The following is a 12433-nucleotide window of genomic DNA, read 5'->3' as shown; positions in this document are numbered from 1 at the left end:
ACTGATAACATACGGAGGCTCTGAAGAGGCTAAATAATGCAAAAAGTAAAAATAAAACCTCTCAACATTGCCAAAAAGATTCAAGTATAAAACTTAACATTCAAAGGCAAATACAGGATCAATTACAATAAACAATCCTGAGTTACTGAATGAAAACTTCCTGTTAGCATGGCGGCTAGCTGATTACTGCTAGTTCTGATTGGCTGTTTCTGACTGAGTGGAGTAATTATGCAGAACAGGGAGGAGATCGATTATTTTTTTAGAGATTATCTGTCTCATGTTAGGACAGCAAAAGTTTTAATACGTATGTAAAATTTATTTTTTTTTAAGTTAGATGCTGCAGCTTTAAGCTGAGGTTCGGTGTGAGAGTCACTACCAGGTGGAGCAGAAGCGGCGCTCCGTCTGTGAAATATTACTACCTGTAGCGTAGCAGCGGTTCAACAGCGAGAGCAGAACCAGCGTCTTACATCGCAGCTCCAAGACTTAAATCATTTTGCGGGTTATTTGTTTAGCTTTCTGACCATCATGCTAATCCGGGTGAGTGTTTGTAGCTGTGCGCTGCTTTACCTGCTATCTGAGCCTCCATATGTCTTTTTTTACTGCAGTGAGCCTCGATGTAGCCAAACTCCGTCAAGTATGGCATTGTTTTTACGTCGTATTAGCTTCGTTGTGTTGATGCATTTTGACCTGCTTCAATTTTCCGCCGCAACACACAAACGTCCCCATTCACTCAGTGCGTTATAGTTCCACATCACTTAGGATTTGTTGCTGCGCGTTTGTGCAGAGTGAAGGAAAGAGGAGACCAGCTGCACAGGCAGGCAGCGAAATGAGATGCAGGTGATCGGTATCGGCAACAAGAGACAATGATCGCCGATCATGCACTTTTTCAAGAAAATCGGCCCGATTATGATCGGTGACCGATCGATCGGCACACCTCTAATATTAAGACAAAAAGCTTCTTTGAACTTAAAGCAAAGCAGCTTCTATTTCTAAAGAAAAAACAAGTTTAATTAACATCTTTACAACATTTTAATATGTGACTTGATGTCAGTTTCTATACCAAGGTCAACTCTGACCCTACTGAGAGAGAACAAGTCGACTAAAAGATGTTTTACTATAGTTTTATAGCCGATCACCGATCATGCACTTTTTTACGAAAATCGGCCGATTATGATCGGTGACCGATCGATCGGCACACCTCTATTATTATTATAAAAAACTAGACGGCTATGTGAAGCCGAGTTGGGTAGTAACTAGTTACATTTACTTGAGGTATGTTTTTGAAATTAGGAGTATTTTTGCTATGCTGTACTTTTTACTTTTAGTTTTATTATGAAGTATTTCTTCTCTTACTTGAGTAAAATTTCTGGATTTTCTACCCACTGAATGAAAAACAAACATGTTTTAACCAAAGGTTCACCAGACACACACCTGCAGTTTCTGTAAAGTTTCATCAGTTTTATTATTGAAAGAAACTGATTTGGAAAAATGTTTTTTAGCCTAATTTTGTTATTTTTTTGTTACTTATTTGAATTATTGTATTTTTCATTCTTAAAATATCAAAATGTCCACTTAACTTTATTTATTTGGTCCGTCTGATGATGTAACTTTTAAATATAAAATGACTGATAATTTGAACAGTTACTCGGTACTTGGGTAACTTTTTACCAAATACTTTTTACTTTTACTTTTGAGTACATTCTTATGTACTTTATCCATCTGTGATGTTGAGCTATCTTTGCAGATATGCTGCAGTTTTTCAGGGAGATGTGGTTCTACACTGCAAAAACACAAAATCTTACGTATTTTTGGTGTAGTTTCAAGTGCAAATATCTTAAAAGATTATTTAACTTATGACGAGACATTTTTCCCATGCCATAAATGAATTCATCTGCTAACAAAACTAGCATTATTTCATCAATTTTAAGGAATTATTAACTTAAAACAAGCCTCTGTATTTTTACAGTTACGTTAATTTGTCTTATTTCAAGTGGACCAAGATATTTTTACTAAACTAGGTGGTAAAATTTGGATCTTTGCAGTGAACTTCTATTTATTTCACCATTTATTTCAATCGGGCACATGATCTGGGTCTGACAGCGAAACCCTTTTGGACCGGCGCCCCGCCCAGGAGGTCGACCTCCCAGGTATCAGTGGTATCCTTGGCCGCGGCGTTCGGTTTGAGCCCCTCCAACGTTACGCTTCTTCACACACACAATCAACTGAATCTCATCCAATTACTGGGAGAACAAGACACGGTTTAGCATAATGAATTATTCATAACCCGACGGAGACTCACCACAAAGGTTAGAGTGTAAATCCAGAGGCCTCTCGTCTGAATCCGTTTGAAAGATTATTGCTCAGCTTCAGCCGACATGCCGTAATCAAGTTGCCTTTCTGCACGTGTGGAAGTGGGACTCCAATCTGCCTCTCAGCGATTAGTGTTTTAATTCTGGACGTCCTTGGTGCTAACTCCAACCCAGAGTTAAATTAAAACAGTTTCTAGAGGATTTTCTGGCACAAAGTTATTATAGTTAACAAAAAACTAACTAAATAATAAAAATTAAACTGAGAAAACATCCGTAAACTGAAAAAAAAATAAAAAATTTAATTAATGGGGAAAAACTATAACTAGAACTGTGTCATGTGTTTGTAACATTAACTAAAACTTACTGAATTAAACACAGTATATTTAATTTTTGTGTTTATAAATCTATGTTTTAGCCTTTTGAACTGATGTGAGTCAGTCGACAAAATTTGGGAGAAACACCAGTAGGTTTTTCTTTTTTTTTGAAAATGGTACCTCTCCTGATGAGTATTTATTACCCAAGCAGTGTATACATAACCAAAATACTTTTACTTTTTGAATTTTTAACCTAAAAAAATTTACCAAAGTAAGAAAAAAACTAAAACTACACCACACTAAACCATTTTAAACAAATAATAGCTAATAAACCTCTCCCTGGGCGGACACCTTATCGTGGTGGAGGGGTTTGTCGCCATATTTTATGATTTATGCAGCGCTATTATATTACTGACGATCAGGCAGACATCTTCTTCCGCTCAGAGGAAACCACTGCGCATGTCTGGAGCTCCGCGTGCGAGTAAAGGTGGAGCCGATGGGTGACAACAGACACTACGTCACGTTGTTGCTCGGATTTTACGGCGCCACCTTAAATCCCTGAACTTCACATTTTAACGGACAAAAAGCGAAACGCGACTTGGACGGAACGAGTAACGAGACACTTTTGTAGAAATGTAGTGAAGTAGAAAGTACAGATACTTACTGTAAAATGTAGTGGAGTAAAAGTAGAAAGTATCCATTATTAAATCTACTTAAGTAAAGTACAGATACACGAAAGTTGTACACCACTGCAGCCAGCACATTAACAACTTAATCCTCTTTGTCGTCCACCATGGTTGTTGTTTTTCTTCCCGCTTGCGCCCATCAGGACGCAGAATAGTGACGTCTGTCGAGTATCAGTGACGTTCAGGTCGGACGTGACCTGGTCGCAAAGACTCCGGTCACATTTGAAAAGATCAGATAGTATCGGATTCAGAACCACATATCTAATAAACACGAATCTGATTTGAAAAGATAAGAAACAGGTACTGAAGTAATTTTACTCAAGTAAAAGTAAAAAATGGCCGTCCATGAAATTACTCAAGTAAAAAAGTAAAAAGTCTACTGAAGTACCGAGTAACTGATCAAATTATGAATCATTTAACATAACATCAATAGATGGATCAAAATATTAAGTTAAATGGAAATGTTAAGCACGAAAATGACAACAATTCAGATACGTAACAAAGAATAGAAAAGAAGTCAGGCAAAATAAATATTTTATCAAATCAGTTTCTTTCAATGAAACTTTAACAAAAACTTCAGGTGTGTGTCTGGTGGACTTTTGGTTAAAACATGTTAGAAAATAAAGAATCCAGAAGTTTTACTCAAGAGTAGAGATACTTAATAATAAAATTACTCAAGTAGTAGTAAAAATACTCATAACAGTATGAGTATGAGTTTTTCAAAAAGGTTACTCAAGTAAATGTCACTAGTTACCCAACTCAGGTGGCAACAAAAGGGATTTGGGTCCATCCATTCATTTCCTTACACCCTTGTCCCTCAGTGGGGTCAGGAGGGTTGCTGGTGCCTCTCCACCTAGTGTACCGGGCGAGAGGCGGGGTCACCCTGGACAGGTCGCCAGTCTGTCGCAGGGCAACACAGAGACACACAGGACAAACAACCATGCACACACACACTCACACCTAGGGGCAATTTGGACAGGCCAATTAACCTGTCAGTCATCTTTTGGACTGTGGGAGGAAACCGGAGTACCTGGAGAAAACCCACCATGCACAGGGAGAACATGCAAACTCCATGCAGAAAGACCGGGGCCGGGAATCAAACCCAGACCCTTCTTGCTGCAAGGCAACAGCTCTACCAACTGCACCACTGTGCAGCCCTTGGAATTTGGATCATTTTGAGCAAATTTAAACAATTTGCTTAGGTTACTGCCGACGGACGAACCGTCAGCGGTTGTAGAAAACTTCTCCAGCAGAGACAGCAACTTGCTGAATCTTTTGCTCACATCTGGAATAACCTTGGCTGCATCTTTCACGCGTCAGCGACAGATGCAGCACAGATCAGGACGTGGGAAAGTTTTAATTCAGGCTGACAGCTGAGCTCCTTCGTCTAATTCTCAAAGACACTCTGCAGTGACAGTGAAGAGGAACGACAGTCTCATCACAGCTAGAATCAGGATCAAATGTTTTCACAACAAACGCAGAACAAATTTACATTCTGCTCTCAATTAAAAAGGCTTTAAAAAATATTAGCGGCAATAAAAGGGGGAGAATATCTGTGCAAATCTATATGTTTCCAGAGTTGACATCATCTGCTCTGTTAATCCCATGCAGAGTGGAGCCGATGTGGCAGGCAGCCATTCAGAGGAGCTGGCACAACGTTTGTTTTTGTCATTTGGAGAACGGAGCAGCCGCCGGTTGTGACGGCCATGAATGTGGTCCAAATGCAATTCAAGAGGCTTTTGCGCTAAGCTCTCACTGGGAAATCAGTTAAAATGTTGGCTGTTTAGAGAGCCAGGGGCCAGAATCATTACACCGATGATGTAGAGATGGACCTGGAAGAAAAAGAAACTTATTTCAAGACTGTTTCATCTTTGTAGAAATTCACCTTTAAGAGAGTAAAATGAACTTGGAAGTATTTTAAACAAAATTAGCACACAAGTAATCTTTCAGTAAGATATAGGAGCTGGTTTTAAGTAAAGTATTCCTTAAAACTGAGAAAGAAGTCCTTGTTCCATTGGCAGATTATTTCACTTATAACAAAACAAGTTTTGCCTTCTTATAAGTGAAATAATAAGCCAATAGAACTAGTACTTTTTAAAATCAACACTAAGGTTTTATTTACTTTAAAAAAGCTCAAATCTGTAGTTACTTGTTTAATTTAGTTTTATTTCAAGTGAAATAATAGAACTTGACCAAATATACTTTGGTTAGATTTTATGTTTTTGCAGTGTTCGCACTACTGTCAGTGATTTCTTACAAAGTGAAATAAGCACACACACACACACACACACACACACACACACACACACACACACACACACACACACACACACACACACACACACACACACACACACACACTCCTGTTTCCACTGTAAAGCTGCTCATTAGTTAACTGAGCAGGAGGATATCATGCTGAGTTTTTGTCTTAAAAACGACATTTTAAGTGCCAACCGAAGTTTTTATTCTTTAAAGCTTTTCTCCATTCAGAAATAAATAAATGTGAAAGTATCCTGATTTAACCAAATACGTTTAAAGTCCCTCTCACACAGCTGACATTTCACTGCAAAGCAATGTTTCTCCTTCCAGCCTGTTTTTACCTGAGGAAATCTCTTCTGTTATTTCACATATCCCAGGTTGCCTGAACAGAGTGGATGAGCTGCTCCTTTAAAATGCTTGGCTCAGGGTTATAAAATGAAGCCAAATGAAATGTTTTTCACATGCCTGCACAATGTCCTGTCTGTCGAACCACGGAGAAACGGGGTGGCTGGTTTGCTCTGGGCTGACGTAAACAAAAGTAAGGAAACTGGGAGAACGAATGTCAGCAGCTGTCTGTTGCTACTGATTCACTTCAGCCTTGGAAAGTGAAAAACATTTCACTTTTTATTGTAAAAATTAATAAATCCAACATTTCTAACGTGTTAGCAGCAGTTTATTATTATACAGGTACCACAGAAAAGGAAATGTCAGTGAAAAACTAAAGACACCCAGTTATTTAATAGCTGGTAGAAAAGTTACACAATAAAAAAATTAAAAGAAATAATTTGGGTATTTATTTTTCAAAGTGATAGTTTCTTCATGTTATTCCTACATTTATAAACATCACAATTTCTAACAAAATATCTAATTCACAAGCCAAATATTTTGTTTGTAAACAAAATACAAACAAATTTTGTATTTTTAATACAATATTTTATTTAATACATAAACAAAATATTTTGTATTTTGTTTACATTAGATTAGTTTGTAATCTAAAATGTAAACAAAATATCTAGCTAAAGGTTTAGTCTGCCAACTAAATATTAGCTTGCTAGCCAAATATGTAGCTGAGGAGCTACATATTTAGCTACCCAGCATGCTGCTAGCTAAATATGTAGCTAGTAAACTACATAAACTACATATTTAGCTTACTAGCTGAGCTACAAATTTAGTTAGCAGCAGGCTAGCCGACCAACTAAATTTATGTTGCTATCTAAAATATATTTCACCGTGTTATTCATACATTTATAAATGTCACTATTTCTAAATAAATATTTAATTCACAACATTTAGTCATTTAGTTTACAAACAAAACATTTAGCTTGAAAATTAAATATTTAGTTAGGAAACTAAATATTTTATTTGCAAACTAAATATCTGGTTTATAATGTAAATATTTAGCTACAAATTATATATTTAGTTTCCAAATTAAATATTTTTAAAACTAAATAGTTACTTTGCTAATATGTAGCTAACAAGCTACATATCTAGTTGGCAACAAACTAAATGTAGGTTGCTAGTCATATATTTTGGCTGCTAAATAAATATTTAGGGAGAAGCTAAATATTTAGCTACTATCCAAATTAGACTGCTGATAAGCGGAAGTGGACTATCAAAATAAAAGCGGTATTTTGCGGACTTCTATATAAACTCTTTTGCTGTCGAGACAAGAAGCGTCTTTTCCTCTCTAAATGTTGCTGTTGATCCCGGAGTAACTGTTAAAACAGAATGTCTCATGTTTTCAGCTGGCTAGATGAAAATAATCGAGAATTTAAAAACTTTAAAAAATATTAATGTTGCCATAACATTCTGTTAAAACAACTTTGTTTTATGACCTACTGCATGTTTTCTGTACTAAGAAATAAGTTGAGATACTGAATCATCTAAATGTGATAACATTTGTTTTATTTCATTTGTAAAAACTAAATAATTTAAGTAGCTCTGTTGGCCTCAGTCTCCCTCACCCACATCTTTAAACGCTTGTTTATATTCACTCTGCCTCAAAAGCTTTTGACTTAAATTGCCTTCCAATTAGAATTTAAACACCATCTAGTCCGTCTTATTTTGCCTGCAGCTGTGACACTCTGTGTTTAACTAAGTGAGCTTTAATTTCACAGCCTGTTTGGAGCCCCACACCATTCATCGTACAGAGACAGGGTGGTGTTTAACTGCGAATCCTCAGCAGAGAACCAGGAAGCACATATCAGTGGTGATAATTAGATGTGTGATGGCAGAGCTGGCTTATTAGAGGGATGTCATGGCGGCGGCGCAGAGGTTTGTGACAGTGAAAAGCTACTTAAATATTTATTACACGGGCAGCTCCCAGTACAGTGACTGTAATGTAACAATAATTGCATCTCAGGGGGAGCAGCAGTGGTGGGTTATTTGCATGCTGAAGGGCTGTACGATACCAGGAAGTGAGATTTGACTACAGGAAACAAGAAGTGACCAACATTTAAAGCTCAGAGGCTCAGAAAAAACAATAATTTGAGAACTGAGCTGAAGACAAAAAGCTCAGAGAGAAATCTGTCGATCAAATGGGCTAGTTAGAGGAGAAAATGTTTGTTTTAACACCAGCAATCACTCAGATTTTGTTCATTTTATATGAAAACTTTGTTCCAACTATCACAGGAGAAATGTCTAAAAATAATCACAATGTGACTCAGAAAGATGATGGACGGAAAAAAGAGAAGAATAACTAACCAATGGATGGCTGGCTAGTTGGATGTTTGGTTAGTTGGATGTTTGGTTGGTTGGATGGTTGGATGTTTGGTTAGTTGGATGTTTGGTTGGTTGGATGGTTGGATGTTTGGTTAGTTGGATGTTTGGTTGGTTGGATGGTTGGATGTTTGGTTAGTTGGATGTTTGATTAGTTGGATGTTTGGTTGGTTGGATGGTTGGATGTTTGGTTAGTTGGATGTTTGGTTAGTTGGATGCTTGGTTGGATGTTTGGTTAGTTGGATGTTTGGTTCGATGTTTGGTTAGTTGGATGTTTGGTTGGATGCTTGGTTGGATGTTTGGTTAGTTGGGTGCTTGGTTGGATGTTTGGTTAGTTGGATGTTTGGTTGGATGTTTGGTTAGTTGGGTGCTTGGTTGGATGTTTTGTTCGATGTTTGGTTAGTTGGATGTTTGGTTGGGTGCTTGGTTGGATGTTTGGTTAGTTGGATGCTTGGTTGGATGTTTGGTTCGATGTTGGTTAGTTGAATGTTTGGTTGGATGCTTGGTTGGATGTTTGGTTAGTTGGATGCTTGGTTGGATGTTTGGTTCGATGTTGGTTAGTTGAATGTTTGGTTGGATGCTTGGTTGGATGTTTGGTTCGATGTTTGGTTAGTTGGATGTTTGGTTCGATGTTGGTTAGTTGAATGTTTGGTTGGATGCTTGGTTGGATGTTTGGTTCGATGTTTGGTTAGTTGGATGTTTGGTTCGATGTTTGGTTAGTTGGATGCTTGGTTGGATGTTTGGTTGGATGTTTGGTTAGTTGGATGTTTGGTTGGATGTTTGGTTAGTTGGGTGCTTGGTTGGATGTTTTGTTCGATGTTTGGTTAGTTGGATGTTTGGTTGGATGCTTGGTTGGATGTTTGGTTCGATGTTTGGTTAGTTGGATGTTTGGTTCGATGTTGGTTAGTTGAATGTTTGGTTGGATGCTTGGTTGGATGTTTGGTTCGATGTTTGGTTGGTTGGATGGTTGGATGTTTGGTTAGTTGGATGTTTGGTTGGTTGGATGGTTGGATGTTTGGTTAGTTGGATGTTTGGTTGGTTGGATGGTTGGATGTTTGGTTAGTTGGATGTTTGGTTGGTTGGATGGTTGGATGTTTGGTTAGTTGGATGTTTGATTAGTTGGATGTTTGGTTGGTTGGATGATTGGATGTTTGGTTAGTTGGATGTTTGGTTGGTTGGATGTTTGGTTGGTTGGATGGTTGGATGTTTGGTTAGTTGGATGTTTGGTTGGTTGGATGTTTGGTTAGTTGGATGTTTGGTTGGTTGGATGGTTGGATGTTTGGTTAGTTGGATGTTTGGTTGGTTGGATGGTTGGATGTTTGGTTAGTTGGATGTTTGGTTGGTTGGATGGTTGGATGTTTGGTTAGTTGGATGTTTGATTAGTTGGATGTTTGGTTGGTTGGATGGTTGGATGTTTGGTTAGTTGGATGTTTGGTTAGTTGGATGCTTGGTTGGATGTTTGGTTAGTTGGATGTTTGGTTCGATGTTTGGTTAGTTGGATGTTTGGTTGGATGCTTGGTTGGATGTTTGGTTAGTTGGGTGCTTGGTTGGATGTTTGGTTAGTTGGATGTTTGGTTGGATGTTTGGTTAGTTGGGTGCTTGGTTGGATGTTTGGTTCGATGTTTGGTTAGTTGGATGCTTGGTTGGATGTTTGGTTAGTTGGATGTTTGGTTGGATGTTTGGTTAGTTGGATGTTTGGTTGGATGCTTGGTTGGATGTTTGGTTAGTTGGGTGCTTGGTTGGATGTTTGGTTGGATGTTTGGTTAGTTGGATGTTTGGTTGGATGTTTGGTTAGTTGGATGTTTGGTTCGATGTTTGGTTAGTTGGATGTTTGGTTGGATGCTTGGTTAGTTGGATGTTTGGTTGGATGTTTGGTTAGTTGGGTGCTTGGTTGGATGTTTGGTTCGATGTTTGGTTAGTTGGATGTTTGGTTGGATGTTTGGTTAGTTGGATGTTTGGTTCGATGTTTGGTTAGTTGGATGTTTGGTTGGATGTTTGGTTAGTTGGATGTTTGATTAGTTGGATGTTTGGTTGGTTGGATGATTGGATGTTTGGTTAGTTGGATGTTTGGTTGGTTGGATGTTTGGTTGGTTGGATGGTTGGATGTTTGGTTAGTTGGATGTTTGGTTGGTTGGATGGTTGGATGTTTGGTTAGTTGGATGTTTGGTTGGTTGGATGGTTGGATGTTTGGTTAGTTGGATGTTTGGTTGGTTGGATGGTTGGATGTTTGGTTAGTTGGATGTTTGGTTGGTTGGATGGTTGGATGTTTGGTTAGTTGGATGTTTGATTAGTTGGATGTTTGGTTGGTTGGATGGTTGGATGTTTGGTTAGTTGGATGTTTGGTTAGTTGGATGCTTGGTTGGATGTTTGGTTAGTTGGATGTTTGGTTCGATGTTTGGTTAGTTGGATGTTTGGTTGGATGCTTGGTTGGATGTTTGGTTAGTTGGGTGCTTGGTTGGATGTTTGGTTAGTTGGATGTTTGGTTGGATGTTTGGTTAGTTGGGTGCTTGGTTGGATGTTTGGTTCGATGTTTGGTTAGTTGGATGCTTGGTTGGATGTTTGGTTAGTTGGATGTTTGGTTGGATGTTTGGTTAGTTGGATGTTTGGTTGGATGCTTGGTTGGATGTTTGGTTAGTTGGGTGCTTGGTTGGATGTTTGGTTGGATGTTTGGTTAGTTGGATGTTTGGTTGGATGTTTGGTTAGTTGGATGTTTGGTTCGATGTTTGGTTAGTTGGATGTTTGGTTGGATGCTTGGTTAGTTGGATGTTTGGTTGGATGTTTGGTTAGTTGGGTGCTTGGTTGGATGTTTGGTTCGATGTTTGGTTAGTTGGATGTTTGGTTGGATGTTTGGTTAGTTGGATGTTTGGTTCGATGTTTGGTTAGTTGGATGTTTGGTTGGATGTTTGGTTAGTTGGGTGCTTGGTTGGATGTTTGGTTCGATGTTTGGTTAGTTGGATGTTTGGTTGGATGTTTGGTTAGTTGGATGTTTGGTTCGATGTTTGGTTAGTTGGGTGCTTGGTTGGATGTTTGGTTCGATGTTTGGTTAGTTGGATGCTTGGTTGGATGTTTGGTTTGATGTTGGTTAGTTGAATGTTTGGTTGGATGCTTGGTTGGATGTTTGGTTAGTTGGATGCTTGGTTGGATGTTTGGTTCGATGTTTGGTTAGTTGGATGTTTGGTTCGATGTTTGGTTAGTTGGGTGCTTGGTTGGATGTTTTGTTCGATGTTTGGTTAGTTGGATGTTTGGTTGGGTGCTTGGTTGGATGTTTGGTTAGTTGGATGCTTGGTCGGATGTTTGGTTCGATGTTGGTTAGTTGAATGTTTGGTTGGATGCTTGGTTGGATGTTTGGTTAGTTGGATGCTTGGTTGGATGTTTGGTTCGATGTTTGGTTAGTTGGATGCTTGGTTGGATGTTTGGTTCGATGTTTGGTTAGTTGGATGTTTGGTTCGATGTTTGGTTAGTTGGGTGCTTGGTTGGATGTTTTGTTCGATGTTTGGTTAGTTGGATGTTTGGTTAGTTGGATGCTTGGTTGGATGTTTGGTTAGTTGGATGCTTGGTTGGATGTTTGGTTCGATGTTTGGTTAGTTGGATGTTTGGTTCGATGTTGGTTAGTTGAATGTTTGGTTGGATGCTTGGTTGGATGTTTGGTTCGATGTTTGGTTAGTTGGATGTTTGGTTCGATGTTTGGTTAGTTGGATGCTTGGTTGGATGTTTGGTTGGATGTTTGGTTAGTTGGATGTTTGGTTGGATGTTTGGTTAGTTGGGTGCTTGGTTGGATGTTTTGTTCGATGTTTGGTTAGTTGGATGTTTGGTTGGATGCTTGGTTGGATGTTTGGTTCGATGTTTGGTTAGTTGGATGTTTGGTTCGATGTTGGTTAGTTGAATGTTTGGTTGGATGCTTGGTTGGATGTTTGGTTCGATGTTTGGTTGGTTGGATGGTTGGATGTTTGGTTGGTTGGATGTTTGGTTGGTTGGATGGTTGGATGTTTGGTTAGTTGGATGTTTGGTTGGTTGGATGGTTGGATGTTTGGTTAGTTGGATGTTTGGTTGGTTGGATGGTTGGATGTTTGGTTAGTTGGATGTTTGATTAGTTGGATGTTTGGTTGGTTGGATGGTTGGATGTTTGGTTAGTTGGATGTTTGGTTGG

Source organism: Poecilia reticulata, chromosome 15 (genome assembly GCF_904066995.2).
Source record: "Poecilia reticulata chromosome 15, P_reticulata-male-v2, whole genome shotgun sequence".
NCBI classification, from domain to species: domain Eukaryota; kingdom Metazoa; phylum Chordata; class Actinopteri; order Cyprinodontiformes; family Poeciliidae; genus Poecilia; species Poecilia reticulata.
Note: the sequence above shows the minus strand (reverse complement) of the source record.